General features: G+C 37.3%; 1 protein-coding gene across 12 annotated transcripts in view; it reads left to right on the top strand.

Moving 5' to 3' along the window:
• The window catches only part of Dys (Dystrophin), a 2,834,509-nt gene that overhangs the window by 1,670,466 nt on the left and 1,144,070 nt on the right, over positions 1 to 19,973 (top strand). The gene's annotated exons all lie outside the window — the stretch shown is intronic.

Consider the following 19,973-nt stretch of genomic DNA (forward strand, 5'->3'; position numbering starts at 1 on the left):
TGATAAATCGTCGTAATACAATCAATAAAAAAAGTATTTCGTTTGCTTTCTTCCATCTGAAGAATGTGAATTAATGATTCTGTTTAATTCAGAGCATGTTTTGTTTACACAATGGGACGACTGAAATTCAGCATTTAGACCAGAATCGATTAACACAGATATTGTATGCTACGTCTGCAGGCAAAGATAGATGAAGATAGTTGATACCCAGGGAAGTAACAAAGAGTTAAACTTAGGGAGGTTACCTGATCGTTGTTTCAATAAGAACATCATTAAGTGAGAGACCTATTGATTCCAGGGCAAGAACAAAGGAAGACAAAACAACCAAGATCTCTGTGACAACTCAAAGCCATCTGAGAACACGGGCTTCCAAATTGCGTCAACTCTCCGAGAATAGAAACAAACGAAAGATGCTGCGATCGCGTTCAAAAGTTCTTGTAAAACTTGTCTCATTGTTGTCTCTTCACATGCGCACTCGTATCAGTCGTTTACGTAAGGGAGAGTTTTTAAACTAGGCCCACATTATGATTAAACAAATGAAGGTGAGACACTAAAGAATGAAACTTCGGTGCGAGAGTGGATGTTATGTCCGTAGAGAAGGCTTTTAGATCTCTTTTATTTTTTTATAGAAGGCTTCATTCATGATTTTTTCTACGATAGTGCGTAGTTACATTTTACCCATTGTTATCAGTGCTTAAAGAGAGTCTTTCAAACACTATTGTGTAAAAAAATAAGTTATCACTTTACAATTGCTATTCATTTATTCACTTCCAAAGAAAATGCAATATTCAATGTACAAACTTCATTTAATAACAAATTAACGCATTGCCTAGAGCTTTCATGACGTAAATATTACACGTAACACAAATAGTAACAAATTTGTCATTCATATTTACATTTTAGCACAGTCTAGTATATACAGTCACGAAGCTTGAGTTGTTGGGGTTGCTAGGAATAGACTGTGCAGGTACTTTTTCGCATTGCCTATAATAAGGCGATAGTAGCGATCCTAGTGGTTAACAACTATCTATGGATGCATATTTATTATATATTGAGCTTCGTGACTGTATATAGTAGGCTGTGATTTTAAACCGTATTATACTACATCTGTAATACTCATTGCAACGAGATGTAGCATACAAATTTTCCTAACAGATTTTTTTTATTATAGGGCCGATTTAGGCAGTCATGAAATCGTGACCATGAATAAAACAAGCTGTAATTCCATGGATACTTATTTCTTAATGGTTCTGAGTTTAGAAGGCTTTGACATCTTGATCTTATAGCCTCTCCAACGTGAAATATTTATTTAATGTAAATCTGTGCTTTTCGTTCTGGAAAGGAATTTTACGGTGTTACATTTGTTCGGGTCAAATTTCTGCATATTTAATGAACAAAACTAAAATTCTTTCAATAATTTATTATCATAATACACTGCTCTCTTAAATTGACTGAGAATATTGGGAATTAAATCAACGGTTTTTCCAAAACACGCTATGAAATGTTTCATATTATAAAACAATTTTTATCTCTTAAAGGAAGAAAAAACCAGAAAATTGTATTAAACTTTTTTGTTTGAAATATGTCGAAGAATATCTCTTTGAAATTAATGACATTACTTACGGTTCAACCTGAACTAAATTTCGCATATATCTGTACTAATTTAGTCGCCCTGAGTGGCAGATTTGTTGCCCGAGGTTGCGGGTTCGATCCCGGCCCAGGTCGATGGCATTCAAGTGTGCTTAAATACGACAGGCTCATGTCACTAGATTTAGTGGCATGTAAAAGAACTCCTGCGGGATAAAATTCCGGCGTCGTTAAATAAACCATAATTTAAATTTAAAATTTATACTAATTTAGACATAAACTTCATCATCACGTTAATATAAGTTACTGTATTTACAAACTTTATCACTTGGCAAGTGCTGATTGTGCTGAACTACTGGTAGAACTGTGAAGTAAGTTTTGTGGCAGGACTAAATCAAATATAACCAACAGTAAACCAAATATAACAACCGGGCCAGAATTCATGAGGAAAAACATTCTTTAGACAAGCTATGAATTTGCGTGGGAAATTGCTAAAGCAAGAAACCGTATGGGCCTACAGGAGAATTTAGGCACAACGTGTTTTTTATCAAGAAAGGACGAATTTTGAAAATGACCATCATGATCAAGATTTGTTAAGGTTTCTGGTGAGCTCATTATTAAAAAGTACTTATTTGCTTGCACAAATTTGAGTTTTTAATTCCTATTATCTGACATGATAAATTAAACTAGTTATGTTTTCGTTTTCGTACTGTTGTATATACGATCAACCACTGAACAGTAGCAAGGAGGGTTTGAGAAAATCTAGCGTACAGGGTGAATGACTAGGTATGTTCGTTGCGGTTTGCTATACAACGATGAAAGGTATAAAAGTGTCTACCACTGCTATATGTGTTCAATAAACTTCATATCATACCCTTATTCCCATTAGGGGAATTCACCACTGGCAGATAGAGCGCATAGAGGAGTTGTAAGGGAATTTACCATTTTTAATGGCAACTTAGGTGAATTTATACTTACCCATTTAAGCATACAGGGTGTTAAAAAGTATCATTATTTTAGGAGGTGATAGCATGCATCAAAACAAGAAAATAATGTCTAATAAACATGGGTCTTACAACACATATTTTCTCAATAGGAATTGCTCAATGTGACATCCATTTATGGCATTGCATTCCTCTGCCCTACAATACAGCGTATTACCAGATAATCATACCGTAGTTGACACCCCTGGCATGGAATACTGATACGTCGCAAGGAATACTGAAAACAAAAGTCTGGTTGCGGATATGAGCGGGGTTCAGCAGAGATGATGTTGTGAATTTTCGTAATCAGCATGTGTGGGCTGAAGAAAATCCCCGTGCAATTGAAGAAACAAGGCATCAGCACCGATTCTCAATCAACGTATGGGCAGGCGTTCTTGGTGATAGATTAATAGGCCCATACGTTTTACCACAGAGACTTTCAGGACTTTCTTATTAACATATTGTCTGCCTTGCTGGAGAATGTGCCATGTCAGCAGAGACTAAAGATGTGGTTCATGCACGATGGCGCACCAACATATTTTCTCCGCAATGTACGTGAATACCTGACGCTGGATTGATCGGGGAAGACTCAGACATTGGCCTGCTCGTTTCCCAAACCTAAATCCCCTAGACTTTTGGTTATGGGGACACATGAAGGTATCAGGTCAATTTTAAAGAGTGCGTGATTCCTTACGCCGAAGGGCAGAGGAATGCATTGCCATGAACGGACGTCACATTGAGCACCTCCTATGAACAAGTGTTCAGATCTCAGAAAGTATGTGTTGTAGGACCCATGTTTATTAGACATTATTTTCTTGTTTTGATGCATGCCAGCACCTCCTAAAATATTCGATATTTTTAACACCCTGTATAATGATAACCTTCTCAACATCATACGATCAAAGACTAATGGAACGGAGAAAAATTCCCTCCGGCGCCGGGATTTGAACCCGGGTTTCCAGCTTTACGTGCTGATGCTTTATCCACTAAGCCACACCGGATACCACCCCGGCGTCGGACAGAATCGTCTCAGATTAAGTTCCAACTCTTGGGTTCCCTCTAGTGGCCGCCCTCTGCACTACGTCATAGATGTCTATGAACGTGCACCTCAGCGCATGTGTGGACTTCGGTCCTACGTTCATAGACATCTATGACGTAGAGCAGAGGGCGGCCACTAGAGGGAACCCAACAGTTGGAACTTAATCTGAGACGATTCTGTCCGACACAGGGGTGGTATCCGGTGTGGCTTAGTGGATAAAGCATCAGCACGTAGAGCTGGAAACCCGGGTTCAAATCCCGGCGCCGGAGGGAATTTTTCTCATCGTATGTTGACGTAGAATATCTGCCTGGAAATATCATATGTACTTCGGTACATTAAAATAATATATATACTTCTTAACATCGATAATTTTCTACTCTCGATGGCGCGTAGGAGGCATTTGATCACTTTCTCGTGCGATTCGGTCCTGAAAGCACAGATTTTTACTCCATGCCGTTGACGTGGCGCTCGTTTGGTGATGGGCAATAATTCTGATTGATATTGATTGAAGCATATGCTTCTGTTTAGACATGAGGCAAATCATGACGTAATCCTCTCTTTTGTGTGCCACACCATTCGAGTTGTGGACTGATGTGCCAGATTGACATGTAATAGTTTCAGCACCTCTCGTTAGTTTCCCATTTCTCGGTGCTGTAAATCACGCTCGATGTATATAAAATCTCATACAATGCATTCTGTCTTAAGCAGCTGCCAGATGTTTGATAAAAGTAAGGGCTTGTGACGCAGTTAGCCGCTAAATTAAAGTGACTATTACACTTTTACTACGTCACACTACTTTTGACCAATAAAACGGTACGAATGGACGTCTTTCAACCAATCATGGCTGCTTATCGCGCAATTTTATCGCTTCTCTAGCATTTGTTTAATTTTATCGTTTCCCTAGCATTTGTTTCTTTTTATCACTACCCTAGCATTTGTTTCTTTGTTTGCCAACATTTGAAACTGCAAATTCCTTATGGTTCTATAAAACATGCTTTGGGATCGTCATTTGTTTACAGCATAGACAGTCAACTCAAAATAGCGGCTCCGTTGAAACGTTTTGGTGAAACTAACATTAGTGAAATAGAATTTCAATAAGTCAATTAATATTTTATTGTATTAGAGTACTTTATTTCTTTTAATCTTTATATATTTTCTTCTAATCGTGTAATAGTTAAAAAAATCCCACTCTAGTGAGATTACTGTTGAATAAATTCTGGAATATGGATGCAGGTCTTTTTTTTATCACGTGACTAACTGCGTTATGACGATTAGTATAGTCAGGGGCGGCGCCAGCAGGGGAATTTGAATGGAGTAGTGGCTAACTGAAGTCTGCTGTACGTTTCACTGAGACACATTTTAATTAATCGAATTAGTTTCTTGGGAATACCAAATTCAATAAGAATATCATATAAAACTTCTCTCCTAACCGAGTCATATGCCTTTTTGAAATCTATGAATAACGATCCACTGTACCCTTATACTCCCATTTTTTCTCCATTATCTGTCGAATACAAAATCATTATTATGGTTGCTTTGTGTAAATCGCCATTTTGTATAGTCTTAAAATAAATATGTTCTTTCATATTGTGGCGAAAAGATGTTATATCATACGTATCATTTGGAATTGAATTGGCTCGTATATGCTCGTATTTTCAGGAGATTGTCAAAATGAATGTTTTGCAGTATTACAATATGTTCCATATAATCTGTTAACTCAAGTGTAAAAAGATGTTCTCAAAATATTCAGTGGAATATCAGGAAGCACTAATTTACCTTTGTGCGAGATCGTGCGTATTTGCTTGTTTTCCGCACAGAACCAATACGCGGTAAGTGTGAAATACCACATTCAGTATTCCCAACGTAACACACACAACAATTTCCCTCTTCTTACCGCTTAAGCGCCATATTCATTTTACTGCTTTAGGCTTTTAACATATTATTTTTAGAGACGTTTAACATAGTAATAATTATAAATTGGAAACTTACCACTGCAATTTCACCTAAATTGCACTGTTAATTATTGTTTTTAAATATTTGCAAAAATTAAGTAAAGTCTACTATTCCACGAAACTTATTGCATTCCTGATACAAGTAACATTAAGGAAGCCGTGAAAAAATCAAAAAGATTCCAGATGCGGATGTTATTACTGCAATATGTTATATAAATAATATTGTTAAAATATTAAAATGAAAAATAAATCACTACATAACCTTACCGTTTGCTTTTAAGTTCGCATTTATAGACTGGGGGAAAAAAAAGACAGACGTATATCACGGTCTGCTGGAGTATAGTAAACACAGAAAACATTTTATAGCAACAATGTTGAAGAAAGATATTTTGGTTTTCCGAAGTTGCCGTCATTGAACAGAAACCAAGATGGAGATTTCATTGCAACTAATTAGAAATTCGTCTTTCAGGTATGTAATAAACGATCTTCGCACAAAATAATGTACGATACACGAGCGGTATGTTTGTTTTCATGTTCTCGGAAATTAAAAAAGCTCAACTACGATTCGCTTTTTCAATCTTTTCCTCGACCATGAAAACGTCAACATACCGCTCTTGTAACGTATATTACTATTGTATGAAAATGACACACATTTTTTTAATTTTTTCGGGTCCAAAAAGAAATGAGGCCTGCAGATTGGAATGAGGTGCACTTTGAAACTCATCTACTAGGGCCGAAACGCTGACTGGTCACGCCTCCTGGTGATAAATGAGAACGTTGCATCAGTGGAATGATGAGGAAACCCGAAGTATTCACGGGGAAAAAAATACTTGTCCCACATCCACACGCACCGCCACAAATCCCGCATTGTCACCGCGGGAATTAAACGCGGGACCCCTGCGGTGAGGGCGAACAACCGCTACGGCCATGACACGGCCACTTTCAGAGCGGAGGACGCTCCAGTACACTGTAGGGATTAGGGTTACACCGGCACCTGTCGTCCGTACGAGTGGCCAGGCTTTTGCATAAAGATATACCATTCTAGACGGCCAGTGCCTCACTCCACTGACTAGCGGCTGTTGTCACCTGGTCGCTATTTTTTACTTAGCTACTCAGTAAAAGAAATGGAGAGAAAATATTTCATACTGCGAGTTTACTGTCTCGTCACTTCATCGAAAACACTTCTTTTGACATTTCTTACCCGTGACAAAGTTCGTTTCTATACTGTACATTTCTTTTTCTACCAGGGGCGGCTCTACGATAAGAACTGCAGAGCTGCAGAACCGCCATTTAATTGGACCTGAAAAATTAAAAATGTAAAACGTGTTTTTATGTAAACCTAATCTAGTTCATTGTTTCATTTATTTTTCCAATTCATTCTCTTTCGATTCGAGATTCTACTGTCTGTAGGAGCCTTGAACTGTTAGAGAACTTTAGCTGTAGTGTACTTTTCGGATCTGTGATCGGCAGTTCCTGAAGCTCAACGTAGGGTAGTCGGCAGCAGAAAACTAGTTTTCTTCACCGTCCCATAAGATTGAATTAGAGCTGCAACCGAAGTAGCTCTCTCCGAATATACAAAAGAACCGTCAATACCCTCATCTCTTTATGACCTGCGTTAGAACACATAGGCTTCTGGACTACTGTATATCATTACAGTTCCAGTGTGTTATAGTACTGTGGATGGTGTGATGTGATTAGTCAGTGTGTCTAAGGAAATATTTTATATTAAAAATGAATGGAATGAAAACCTAATCGACCAATCCTTTTCGAAATTAAAAGAGAAATTACATGTTAACTTAAGAAATTAGGACGTCCTACACAAAATTTAAATATTGAAATTTCTGGAAAAAGTCGAGGAAATCATGTAGACTACTAGTCATTTTAATACCGAAATGTGTAATGGAAACGAATGGTTTTTTGCTGCGTTAATGAAAACGTTTTCTCCCCCACCCGTGTATTCTGTTTACATGGACAAACACCGGAGTGAAGGATTTAGTTATTTGACTTTAAAAAACTAGAAAAGCATGTGGGGCACATCTCCACTACGTGACTAGTTGTACCAGGTGGGAGAGGTGTAGTGCACGGATGGCTGGAGTACAATTTCGGGTGCACAGTCAACTTCGAGAAGGGGCTGTAATTACACGCGTTATCCGATTTATATGCAGTAACAGCATGCGTTTGCTAAATACACTATTTTTCATGCAGAACTGCCAATCTTTGTAACCGCGGGCCGCTACTGCTTTCTACCTATCACTCTCGACAGTCTAGTGGTCATCGTGCCAGACTTGGGATCCGAGGTACGAACTTTTATATAAAAATGGACTTAATGGAACATGAAACTAGCAAACGATACCAAATAGCAGATTTTGTAAAATTCGTCTAATAATGACCACTGTCACTACATCAATTCATTAAAACGAACAGATGGAAAACTGACTACGTTAAAGAAGGCCTAGTTCATGTAACACCGAAGTGTTGAGCTTAACATTTGTCATCCAGTAATCAGTAGACACCAGGAAACAACTGCCGCGCACCTCGATGCGTTTTTGTTTGGTTGCCAGGTAAAGTTCTTGAACGCGCACTGAATAACAAAGCGATTCTCTTCTGTCGAAAACGTTTAGCCATTTACCTCCACACCATTCACACAAATGCTTGCGAGTCTATAAATAAAAGCAACACAAAGGAGATGGGGTTGCTGTGCCTTTCTGTTTAAAAAAAAATGTTTTCAGTAACTGGACTGGACACTACATACAGAATTAGGTCGCTCCACGTGCCTGGCCCTATTTTTATATATGTTGGGGGAATAAGAATAACCTTTTGCGGACATGTTGGTTTACCTGGGAGACGAAATAACAGCATTTTCGACGTCACTTGTTTCTTCTCGTTAGTAAAGAGTGTCTGTGTGTTTAACGGATATATTAAACTGAAAATAGTGTACTATACAGCAAAAAGTAGTGGTCTCTGTAGCTGAATTACAATTTTTGTAACTTGAGGTAAGTCAACCGTAAAGTATACTGATTGAGTCTGATTTACAGATTTGAAATCAATAACACAGCTTAGTCCCGGCGGTGGCGGCGGCTGCGTGAGCTAATCCACCGGCATGCTACGTAAGGGGTCCGGGTTCGAAACGCGGTTAAGACTGGGTCTTTTTTAGTTGAAAAATCAATTGTGACTCTTATGACGGATAAGGTTCGCTGACGTGGTTTTTCTTTTTTAAGTTTCTTTAATTTATGCAATAATAATACATTTTATTTAACAACGTTTTTCTGTAAAATGATACTGATCTTCTAAATTGATTTCTGACGCTAAATTAGAGAATTAGCACGGTAGCTTTGAACCGTGCCGTTACGAGCAAATTTAACTAAATACACAATGTTGCCAACTTAAGAACATGACTTTGGTCTGTGGTGTCCTTAGAAGAAGAAATTAGTTTCTTTTTCTCTCTACCTCCTTCGTTCTGAACATTACTGAGAGATAGCACCACTGTTACTCTCATCTATTTCAATGATTTTTTCCTGGACGACATTTCAACATATATGATTAAGACAGATCTTACTGTACAAGCGATCTCCAGTTACTAACAGTATGGTGATCAAAATTGTGTGTCCATTTTATCTCTAACTAAAATCTCTCTCATATTTTCTTTTGTTTCGTCCAAAGACGTTAGGGTTTCATCACGGCCGAATGGGTTTATCTCTTCGGTATCGATGTTTCTAGTCGGTCATGGCCTTTATGACAGTTTTTTTTTCGTAATATTGATAAACAATATTATAATTAAAGCGGTGAATAATTTCATGGTCCCTAAACGTTCTTTTTCGTAAAAGGCTAGATATTTTCTCTAGGCCACATATAAAACTGCAACGCGGTCATAATTACGTAAAGTAAATTCTCTGTGATCCGTTGCTATGTCGTCCGTCCGCTTCGTCGTCCGGCATTCACGTGATTTCATAGGCCACGCCTTACTGCAAGACGGTACGGAAATTAGTTAACTATCCCTCCATCGTCTGCATAATTGATATGAGTAAATATGATAAGAAAATATTTGTGAACATATGAATAATACAGTAATTAAATCACCGATGACAATAGTTACAATCAATATATTTTTAAATTTATTCCAATTAACATCAAGGGAAGCTTATTTGCCCCTGATGCATTGTAGCAAGCTAATAGTCACACGTTCCTTTTGGATTTTGAAATCAGACGCAGTTTTGTATAATGTAGATTCTAAAGTTCTTTTCGGTAAACATTTGATATTTAAACCGATTTCGTCACAATCGTATATCTGCTGGAGAAATAATTCTAGTTTACTCACCAAATCTCGGAATGTAGTTTTATATTCTTCAGCTGCAACGGTATCAGCTGACATCCTCTCTCCACAAATTGCAAGTGGACGAACACCATACTTTTCCCTCCACATTGACAACCACCCGTCACTAGCAGAGAAATTATCGCCTTCATGTTTCTTAAGCATATCAAGCGCTTTCTCTTTCAGAATTGGACCAGATATTGGAGTACCTTTCCTTCTTTGTTCTTGAAAACAGTTCCTTATCGTATTTGAAAACACTAGGCTGCTTCAATGTACGGCGCTTGTCATTAGAGCTCGTGGATGCACAATATTCTTCCAATGCAGCCCGATTACGCTTCCAGTCATAAATTGTACTTCTTGGGATAGCAGAAATAGTTTCCCTTTCATCCAGCCGCTTCAAAATATCCAATTTGCCTTAAAAAATAACTAACCTTCGAGCGTTTATCAGTAAATGTCTTACAAAGCTTGGTGAACTTCTTCCACACACAACCTGTGATTTACTGAAAGCACGACGTTGTTGCAAATAGGGGGAGGAAAAAAGTACATGGCGGGGAGGAAGAAGGCACGTACTTACTGCGAGTAGCCAATAATAATTACCTACCCTACTGTCCGGATGAGAGAGAAGTTACTGTACTTAACGCTTTGGCGAACATTAACCGGAATTTTACTTTCCGTTATTTAAATTATATTCCGTGAAACACACCTTTTTTCCCTTTATTTCTTTGTCATAACTAGACAGTGGATGCGGGATGACTTATCGTTGAATGTAGGTGCACATTTAGGCCTACTATATGTTACATTTTTTTCATCCAGACCATTGGCTCAACAGGTTTTAAACGTAAACAGACGACGTCAACATACTACTGTATCTCCGTACAGTCAGAAGGAAAAGAAAAATCAAGTACTGTAGCACAAACTTCGTCATCATTGATGCAATTACTAGCGTTGAAATAAACAACGATATATTCTCGTAAGTTGTCGAAGCTGAATCGTCTTCGCCTATCGCTTAAACAGTTTTTGTAACGAGAGAATTTCTGAAGAAAACCTCTAAAATGGGGATCACTCAATTTCTTTAGAGGAATATTTGCACTGAGCATCATGTTGCACATGTCTTTGCAAAACATTTCGTTTAGACCCGCACAACTAAATGATGATGATGATGATGATGTTGATAATGATGGTGATATAGATGGTTCCTCAGATTTCATTTCAACGCATTTCCTGTGCGATGTACTGTTGCCATTTTTTTTTTCTATAGCCTGAGTTGTTCTGGTTTTTATTTAAATTTTACGTACATTGCACACGATATTGTCTTCGTTAATACATAAAATGTCACTTCCATACTTAATTGCACTTCGTATTTCTGAGCGAATTGAATGTTTTGCCTTCGAAATTGTGAATGGATCAGCACAACACTATTCAACGCGTAGTAAATACTTCAGCAGGATAACAAAACTGCACACATTGCGTTGCAATATAATTATGAACGGACCGGGGTTCCTTCGTTCTGTACGTTGCTGTACTCGCCAGGTACACAAAAGACGGACGACGCGGCACGTGCCATATACTCTGATACGAAATAATTTCACTTTTCCTTAAGTCATCCCGCATACACTGACTGGTCATAACCTACTTAAACATCTTATTACATATGCAATTTCTTTTAGTGCATTCAAAACATCGTAGTTGTACTGCATAAACCTTGCGCTTGACTAATGGAGTGATTTATTTAAGAACTAGCTGTACCCGTGCGCTCCGCTCCACCTGTTAGAAATAAATATAAAAAATTACATAATTAAAATAGGACGTTTGATCCAGAGAACATTCGTGTTTGATAGAAGGATAAATCGTTTAATACGTTACTTAATTTAAATTGTATTTAAATAATTAAAATGCGGTCATTTTGGTCCAGAGAGCACTCTTTTGGTGCAATGACAATTCCTGTAACATGTTTCTTAATTTATTGTTATTACATGCAACCATAGTTTAATGAAGATTGACATATCATTTAGTTTTAATGTGTATACTTTATATTACTTGCTATATGTTTCAGAAGTTATTGTAGTAACATTGTAGAATTATGTCCATCTAGAGAAACTACACTTTCCAATGGTGAAGAAATAATTACACAATTAATTAGCTTCCGATATTACTTCATACAAACACAGAAAAATTCTCTGTAGGCTATGTTTAATAGCTTTCGATTGTTGTTGTCCAAGGCCCCTTATAGACGAAGTCATTTGTTTTTATTTCAGTACAGCGCCTTAGATGGCGTTGTTATTGTAATTTTAAAACTCATTTATCTCATTAAATATCAGTTCTATCAACATTTTGTATAGAATACAACTTATCGGAAATTATTTTCAAAGAAACTTTTGTTATGTAACATTTTTCATGAAAATTAATAATAAGGGAGATATTTCGATTTATTTAATTCAGGCCGCCTTATAACCCCCTTTTTAAATAAAGTATTTTGAATGCCATATAGCCTAAAATCTAAGTTACAACGAACTTAATTTATATTTCAATTTTCTTTTAAATCGGTTCAGCTATTATCGCGTGAAAAGGTAACAAACATCCAGACAGAAACAGACAGACATACAAACAAAAATTTCAAAAAAAGCGATTTTCTGTTTTAGGATGGTTAATTATACATGTTAACACTAATTATTTTTGGAAAATCGAAAATTACCAGAAAAATTTTAGCTACAGATTTATTATTAGTATAGATATAGTCGCGAATTTTACTACAGCTATTTCGATTGTGTTTTGTTTGACACGGCTCGGTACGGCCCGGTGACTAGTGGCCAGCGAGTAACGTCGACTATCGACATTGCTCTGCCGTGCGTATTATCCAGTTATTCCGATTCTGATAAACAGGTGACTGAAATCATTTAATTTTCAATATATAAAGTTTGAAAATAGTAAAAATGTAACATCCGTGCCAATTGGAATGGCTGATATGAGAGAGGAATCTGTGTACAAATTTGTATTCCAAACTAAACATATATAATGGCTATATTGCGAAAAGGCTGGTGTCTCTAGCATGCGACTTACTCTGTATAGGAGAGTTTGTTGTTCAAAGAGCTGATTTTGCAAACGTGTTTTCTACGCTATGAATGAAAGGCGCACCTGATTTCCCCGCGTGTTTTGATCTGAGCAGGTTTCATGTGGCACTTCGAAAGGGGAGTTTTGAGAGCGTCTAATAATAATATTTTGACACATGTGACGTCAGTTCTGTTCACAATTATCGGGGAAACAGCTCATTGGTCGCCTACGCACGGTTTGGGATTGGCATTAGCACAAAGGTAGTAACAGCTGCTTACCAGTGTTCAATAATTGCCCAGCCTCAAACGCCGGATTATTCAGCTACTTTCACACATTTCTTGTCCTCATTCTCAATTACGTCACTACAGCTCTGAGAGAGGATGCCAATTCATTACGAAATTGTAAAATCCAATTTTTTTTTTTCATTTTATCTTCCTAACTCATCTTTCACTAACTGTGTGCTAATGTTTTGTTATAAATAAATTAAAGACCGTTTTATTAGTCTCACAACATTTGAATTAGTATAAGTGTGCACGCAGCAGTAGCGGCTGGTGACCGAAATCCTCGGTGAGGTCTGTAGTAAGTAGTTTAAGCAGACTACCTTCCGTTCAAAATATTTATTGTTGCTGATACTTTATTATGATTAACTTTATTACTATATTATACTTACTGGCTTTTAAGGAACCCGGAGGTTCATTGCCGCCCTCACATAAGCCCGCCATTGGTCCCTACCCAGAGCAAGATCAATCCATTCTCTATCATCATATTCCACATCCCTCAAATCCATTTTAATATTATCTTCCCATCTACGTCCCACTAAAGGTCTTTTTCCCTCCGGCCTCCCAACTAACACTCTATATGCATTTCTGGATTCGCCCATACGTGCTACATGCCCTGCACATCTTAAACGTCTGGATTTAACGTTCCTAATTATGTCAGGTGAAGAAAACAAGATATGCAGTTCTCCGTTGTGTAATTTTCTTCATTCTCCTGTAACTTCATCCCTTTTAGCTCCAAATATTTTCCTAAGAGGCTTATTCTCAAACACCCTTAATCTCTGTTCCTCTCTCAAAGTGAGAGTCAAAGTTTCACAGCTATACAGAACAACCGGTAATATAACTGTTTTAGTCCACACCTGTGAAATAACGGTTAGCGAGTCTAGCCGCGAAACCAGGTGGCCCGAGTTCGATTCCCGGTCGGGGCAAGTTACCTGGTTGAGGTTTTTTCCGGGGTTTTCCCTCAATCCAATATGTGCAAATGCTGGGTAACTTTCGGTGTTGGACCCCGGACTCATTTCACCGGCATTATCACCTTCATCTCATTCCGACGCTAAATAACCTAAGATGTTGATACAGCGTCGTAAAATAACCTACTAACTGTTTTATAAATTCTAACTTTCAGATTTTTTGGCAGCAGACTAGATGACAAAAGCTTCTCAACCGAATAATAACAGACATTTCCCATATTTATTCTGCGTTTAATTTCCTCCCGAATTTCATTTATATTTGTTACTTTTGCTCCAAGATATTTGAATTTTTCCACCTCTTCGAAGGATAAGTCTCCAATCTTTATGTTTCCATTTCGTACAATATTCTGTTCACGAGACATAATCATATACTTTGTATTTTCGGGATTTACTTCCAAACCTATCTCTTTACGTGCTTCATTTTCCCTAATCGTTTGTGAATTTTCTCCTAACATATTCACGTCATCCGCATAGATAAGAAGCTGATGCAACCCATTCAATTCCAAACCCTTTCTGTTATCCTGGACTTTCCTAATGGCATATTCTAGAGCGAAGTTAAAAAGTAAAGGTGATAGTGCATCTCCTAGCTTTAGCCCGCAGTGAATTGGAAAAGCATCCGATAGAAATTGGCTTGTACGGACTCTGCTGTAAGTTTCACTGAGACACATTTTAATTAACCGAACTTGTTTCTTGGGAATACCAAATTCAATGAGAATATTATATAAAACTTCTCTCTTAACTGAATCATATTGGCTATTCCATATGAAATCGATCAGTAAAAAACCTCGCATTTTTATACACTAATTTTTTCCCTACTTATACAAGGTGCTGAGGGGAGTGCATTTTCAAAAATATACTATCGAAAGTCAAACGGTTTTCGTATTATTGAGCGACAAATTTAGCGTATTTTATAAAAACAAGCCTCTTTCAGCGCTCAGAACTCTGGAACAATTTACTGCATTGATCATTGGGTGAAAGGATTTCGGAGCCACAACAGTTTAAAGTTGCTAATTTTATGAAAATGCGATAAATTTAAATATTATTAATTTAAACACTATGAAGTTCTGATGCCTCAAACTTTGCACAAAGTATTATATCTCAGTTGTCTATGGACAGAAAAAGTTTCATTGTATTTAAGAATTGCAAAGTCAATTTTCTCTGTATTTCGGGTCGATTTGAGATGGAATAGCCCATATGCTTTTTTTAAATCTCTGAGACTTTAAATAGTAATATACGTTACAAGAGCGGTATGTTGACGTTTTCATGTTCGAGGAAAAGATTGAAAAAGCGAAACGTAGTTGAGCTTTTTTAATTTCCGAGAACATGAAAACAAACATACCGCTCGTGTATCGTACATTATTTTGTGCGAAGATCGTTTATTACATACCTGAAAAACGAATTTCTAATTAGTTGCAATGAAATCTCCATCTTGGTTTCTGTTTAATGACGCGAACTTCGGAACACCAAAATATCTTTCTTCAACATTGTTACTGTAAAATGTTTTCAATGTTTACTATATTCCAGCAGGCCGTGATATACGTCTATCTTTTTTTCCCCCAGTCTATGAATGCGAACTTAAAACAAACGGTAAGGTTATGTAATGATTTATTTTTCATTTTAATATTTTAACAATATTATTTATATAACATATTGCAGTAATAACATCGGCATCTGGAATCTCGTTGATTTTTTTCACGGCTTCCTTAATGTTACTTGTATCAGGAATGCAATAAGTTTCGTGGAGTAGTAGACTTTACTTAATTTTTGCAAATATTTAAAAACAATAATTAGCATTGCAATTTAGGTGAAATTGCAGTGGTAAGTTTCCAATTTATAATTATTATTATGTTATACGTCTCTAAAAATAATATGTTAAAAGCCTAAAGCAGTAAAATGAATGTCGCGCTTAAGCGGTAAGAAGAGGGAAATTGTTATGTGTGTTACGTTGGGTATACTGAATGTCGTATTTCACACTTACCGCGTATTGGTTCTGTGCGGAAAACAAGCAAATAAAACTACACGATCTCGCACAAAAGTTGTTGATTTCTTACTGCGTAATTGAACACATTTTCTAGAGGAAACTATTTGAAACTCTTTTCCATTCTCGTGGAAACAAAATTATGATGTGTAATACTCCAACTCGACAGGAAATAATTCAATGGACAACTTCAAAAGTTGATGTTTCAATGCACCGTCAAATGTTTATGCTGTGGCGCTGCATTCGTGCTCTGACAGGTCAGCCTTCATGACGTAAATCAGGTGTAGGCCGCGCATAAAAAACAATACGCATGGAAACAGCTTTGTTGTCTGCTGATAATTTAGTTGAGTGCGGACCTCAGCTCGTTATGTTTTATTTACTCTTTTTTTTTCCCTACTTGCGCTAAGCGATCCTGTTTTGTTTCGCTCTCTCGTGTATGACGGAAGCTTTAAAACATTTTGTGGTCTGCGAGCGTTGAGTAGTGTTTGGCGAGCTGGATAATTGACACTTGCCGCTCTGCTAGGACTTCCTGGGGCAGTTCTTCAGTAAATGAGGACTTTGCATTGCCTGTGGAGCTTTATACAGAGAGCAAAACAGTGTCCAGTGGGTTTTCTGCTTCCTGCATATAAATATAGACGTCATTTTAGGTGGTCTAGTCCTGGTGGATAACATTCCTGCAACGTTTGGAGTTCAGAGCTGGTCGATAAGAATCTTTACTGTAGCTTGCTTCCAAAGGGAAGTAAATCCGGGGGGCACGCATCGCCTAACATCAGTGATGTCAAAGCAAGCGCATTTTTCTGACCTTGACGTCGTGCGCGGGCAACACGCGCTAAGTATGGAAAGAGGAAGGGTTGTGTATATGAATAAGCAACCTGTTGGATTAAGAAAAAAGTGGTGCACAAACTTCAAACGGAACGTGAAATTTTATGTCGTTATTTTTATATGGCTTCTTTCTGTTTGATATTATCTATATTGTCTGTAAAACAAAAATACTAACACTGATTTCTTAATATTGCATTTGTGTTTTAAATCTTAATAACATAATAGAGAGTTAAGAAGGAATATTCACTTAAATTCCATAGTAGTATAATATTATACTGTATTAAGTGGATGAAACACATCATTCATAAAGAAAGTGATATTCCAAAGAAAGAGATTGAGTATGACATGATAAGTTGGAATTTATATTGATGGTATCTTTAGCCTTACAAAAGTAATCAATAAACTAATCAAAACAATATTACAGTACAAAACAAAGTTACCTAGGTACTGTATCTGTTTTAAGTGTAACTAATATTACATAACTTAACAAAACTCTTATCGCATTATGCTTTTAAGGTGATATTTGTGAGCAACTTCCTATCATCAGAATATTAAATTATTTTCTCGAAATCTGCTGAAGCTATAGAGCTGACATTTTTACAACACATGGGCATGTATCTTTTGCTTATGATGTAACAGTAGTTGCTTTGTTAATTCATTTCCTTACAAACAATTTCCATGCGAATATTTTCAAAATTTTCAACACACTATCTTCAGTAATACGTATATACGGTATATTATATTTACGAAAACATTCTGTAAGGCTACTAAATAAATAGGCCTATACCTGAAAATTTCACTTTTCTATACGAAAAGTTGAGAAAATATTTCTTTTGAATAAAAAAATCAAACTTGTGAAAAATGAGCATTAAAATTAAAACTTACATTCTTATAATGCACTTATACTTCTCAGGCAAATCTAAAAATTAACATGGATACAGTTTTAATAAGTTCTCTTCCCTTTATCTATTGAATCAGTGCTGGCCATCCCTGAATATAGCTCGACCAAGCGGCATATACTACCTCTTTCGTCTATCTCTTTCCTTTCCGCTGTAAAGCGGTCAGGCTCTCCTGGGATCTAAAGCGCGCGCTTGCCCCTGTGGGAATCAATTGACATGCCTGCTTTACATCCAATAAAAATATCACCCTCTCTCGGTGATGAAGTCTTTCTCTCTTTCTCCCCCCCCCCCCCGCCACTTACGTAACTTATCTTTCTAGTGTGTGAAGTTGTGGAAGCATTAATATATAAGGGTCGGCCTGAGTAGCGTAGTCGGTATGGCGCTGCCCTTCTGTGCTCAAGTTTGCGAGTTCGACCCCGGCTCGATGGCATTTACTAAGTGTGCTTAAATGCGATAGGTTCTTGTCAGTAGATTTAGTGGCATGTAAAAGCACTCCTGCGGGACAAAATTCCGGCACACCAGCGACGCTGATGTAACCTCGGCAGTTGCGAGCGTTGTTAAATAAACCACAATTTAATTTTTAAATATACAGGAAGTCCAAAGAAGGATAGCAATGGCCAAAGAAGGTTTTAATAGAAAAAGGAGAATCTTCTGCGTCCCTCTGGAAAAAGAACTAAGGAAGAGACTAGTGAAGTACTTTGTATGGAGTGTGGCATTGTATGGGGCAGAAACATGGACATTACGACGAAGTGAAGAGAAAGGAATAGAAGCATTTGAAATGGGAATATGGAGAAGAATGGAACGTGTGAAGTGGACAGACAGAGTAAGAAATGAAGCTGTGTTGAAAAGTGTGGGTGAAGAAAGAATGATGCTGACACTGATCAGGAAGAGGAAAAGGAATTGGTTGGTTCACTGGTTGAGAAGACACTGCCTGCTGAAGGATGCACTGGAAGGAGTGGCCAACGGGAGAGGAGTTCGGGGTAAAAGAATATATCAGGTGATAGACGACATTAAGATATATGGATCATATGAGGAAACAAAGAGGAAGTCAGAAAATTGGAAAGATTGGAGAAAGCTAGGTTTGTAGTGAAAGACATGCCCTTGGGCGGAACACTAAATAAATGAAATGAAAATGAATACAGTGTGTTCTGAAATTGATTGAGCATATTCGGAATTCAGTCAATAGCTTCCTCAGAACACGCTATGAAATACTTCATATAAAACAATAATTTTTATCTCGAAAAGGAAGCAAAACGAGCAAAATTGTATTAAACCTTCTTGTTTGAAATGTCACAAAGAATGGATGACGTGAATATGTTAGGAGAAAATCCACGAACTATTAGGGAAAACACGGGAATTTTACTTGAAGCCAGTAAAGAGATAGGTTTGAAAGTAAATCCCGAAAAGACAAAGTATATGATTACGTCTCGTGACCAGGATATTGTACAAAATCGAAATATAAAAATTGGAAATTTATCTTTTGAAGAGGTGGGAAAATTCAAATACCTCGCAGCAACAGTAACAAATATAAATGATACTCGGGAGGAAATTAAATACGGAATAAATATGGGAAATATCTGTTATTATTCGGTTGAGAAGCTTTTATCATCTAGTCTGCTGTCAAAAAATCTGAAAGTTAGAATTTATAAAACAGTTATATTACCGGTTGTTCTTTATGGTTGTGAAACTTGCTCTCTCACTATGAAAGAGGAACATAGGTTAAGGGTGTTTGAGAATAAGGTGCTTAGGAAAATATTTGGGTCTAAGAGGAGTGAAGTTACAGGAGAGTGGAGAAAGTTACACAACGCAGAACTGCGCGCATTGTATTCTTCACCTAACATAATTAGGAACATTGAATCCAGACGTTTGAGATGGTCAGGACATGTAGCACATATGGGCGAATCCAGAAATTCATATAGAGTGTTAGTTGGGAGGCCAGAGGGAAAAAGACCTTTAGGGAGGCTGAGACGTAGATGGGAAGGTAATATTAAAATGGATTTGAGGGAGGTGGGATGTGATGATAGAGACTGGATTAATCTTGCTCAGGATAGGGACTAATGGCGGGCTTATGTGAGGGCGGCAATGAACCTCCGGGTTCCTTAAAAACCAG

Source organism: Periplaneta americana, chromosome 11, assembly GCF_040183065.1.
Source record: "Periplaneta americana isolate PAMFEO1 chromosome 11, P.americana_PAMFEO1_priV1, whole genome shotgun sequence".
Classification (NCBI taxonomy): Eukaryota; Metazoa; Arthropoda; class Insecta; order Blattodea; family Blattidae; genus Periplaneta; species Periplaneta americana.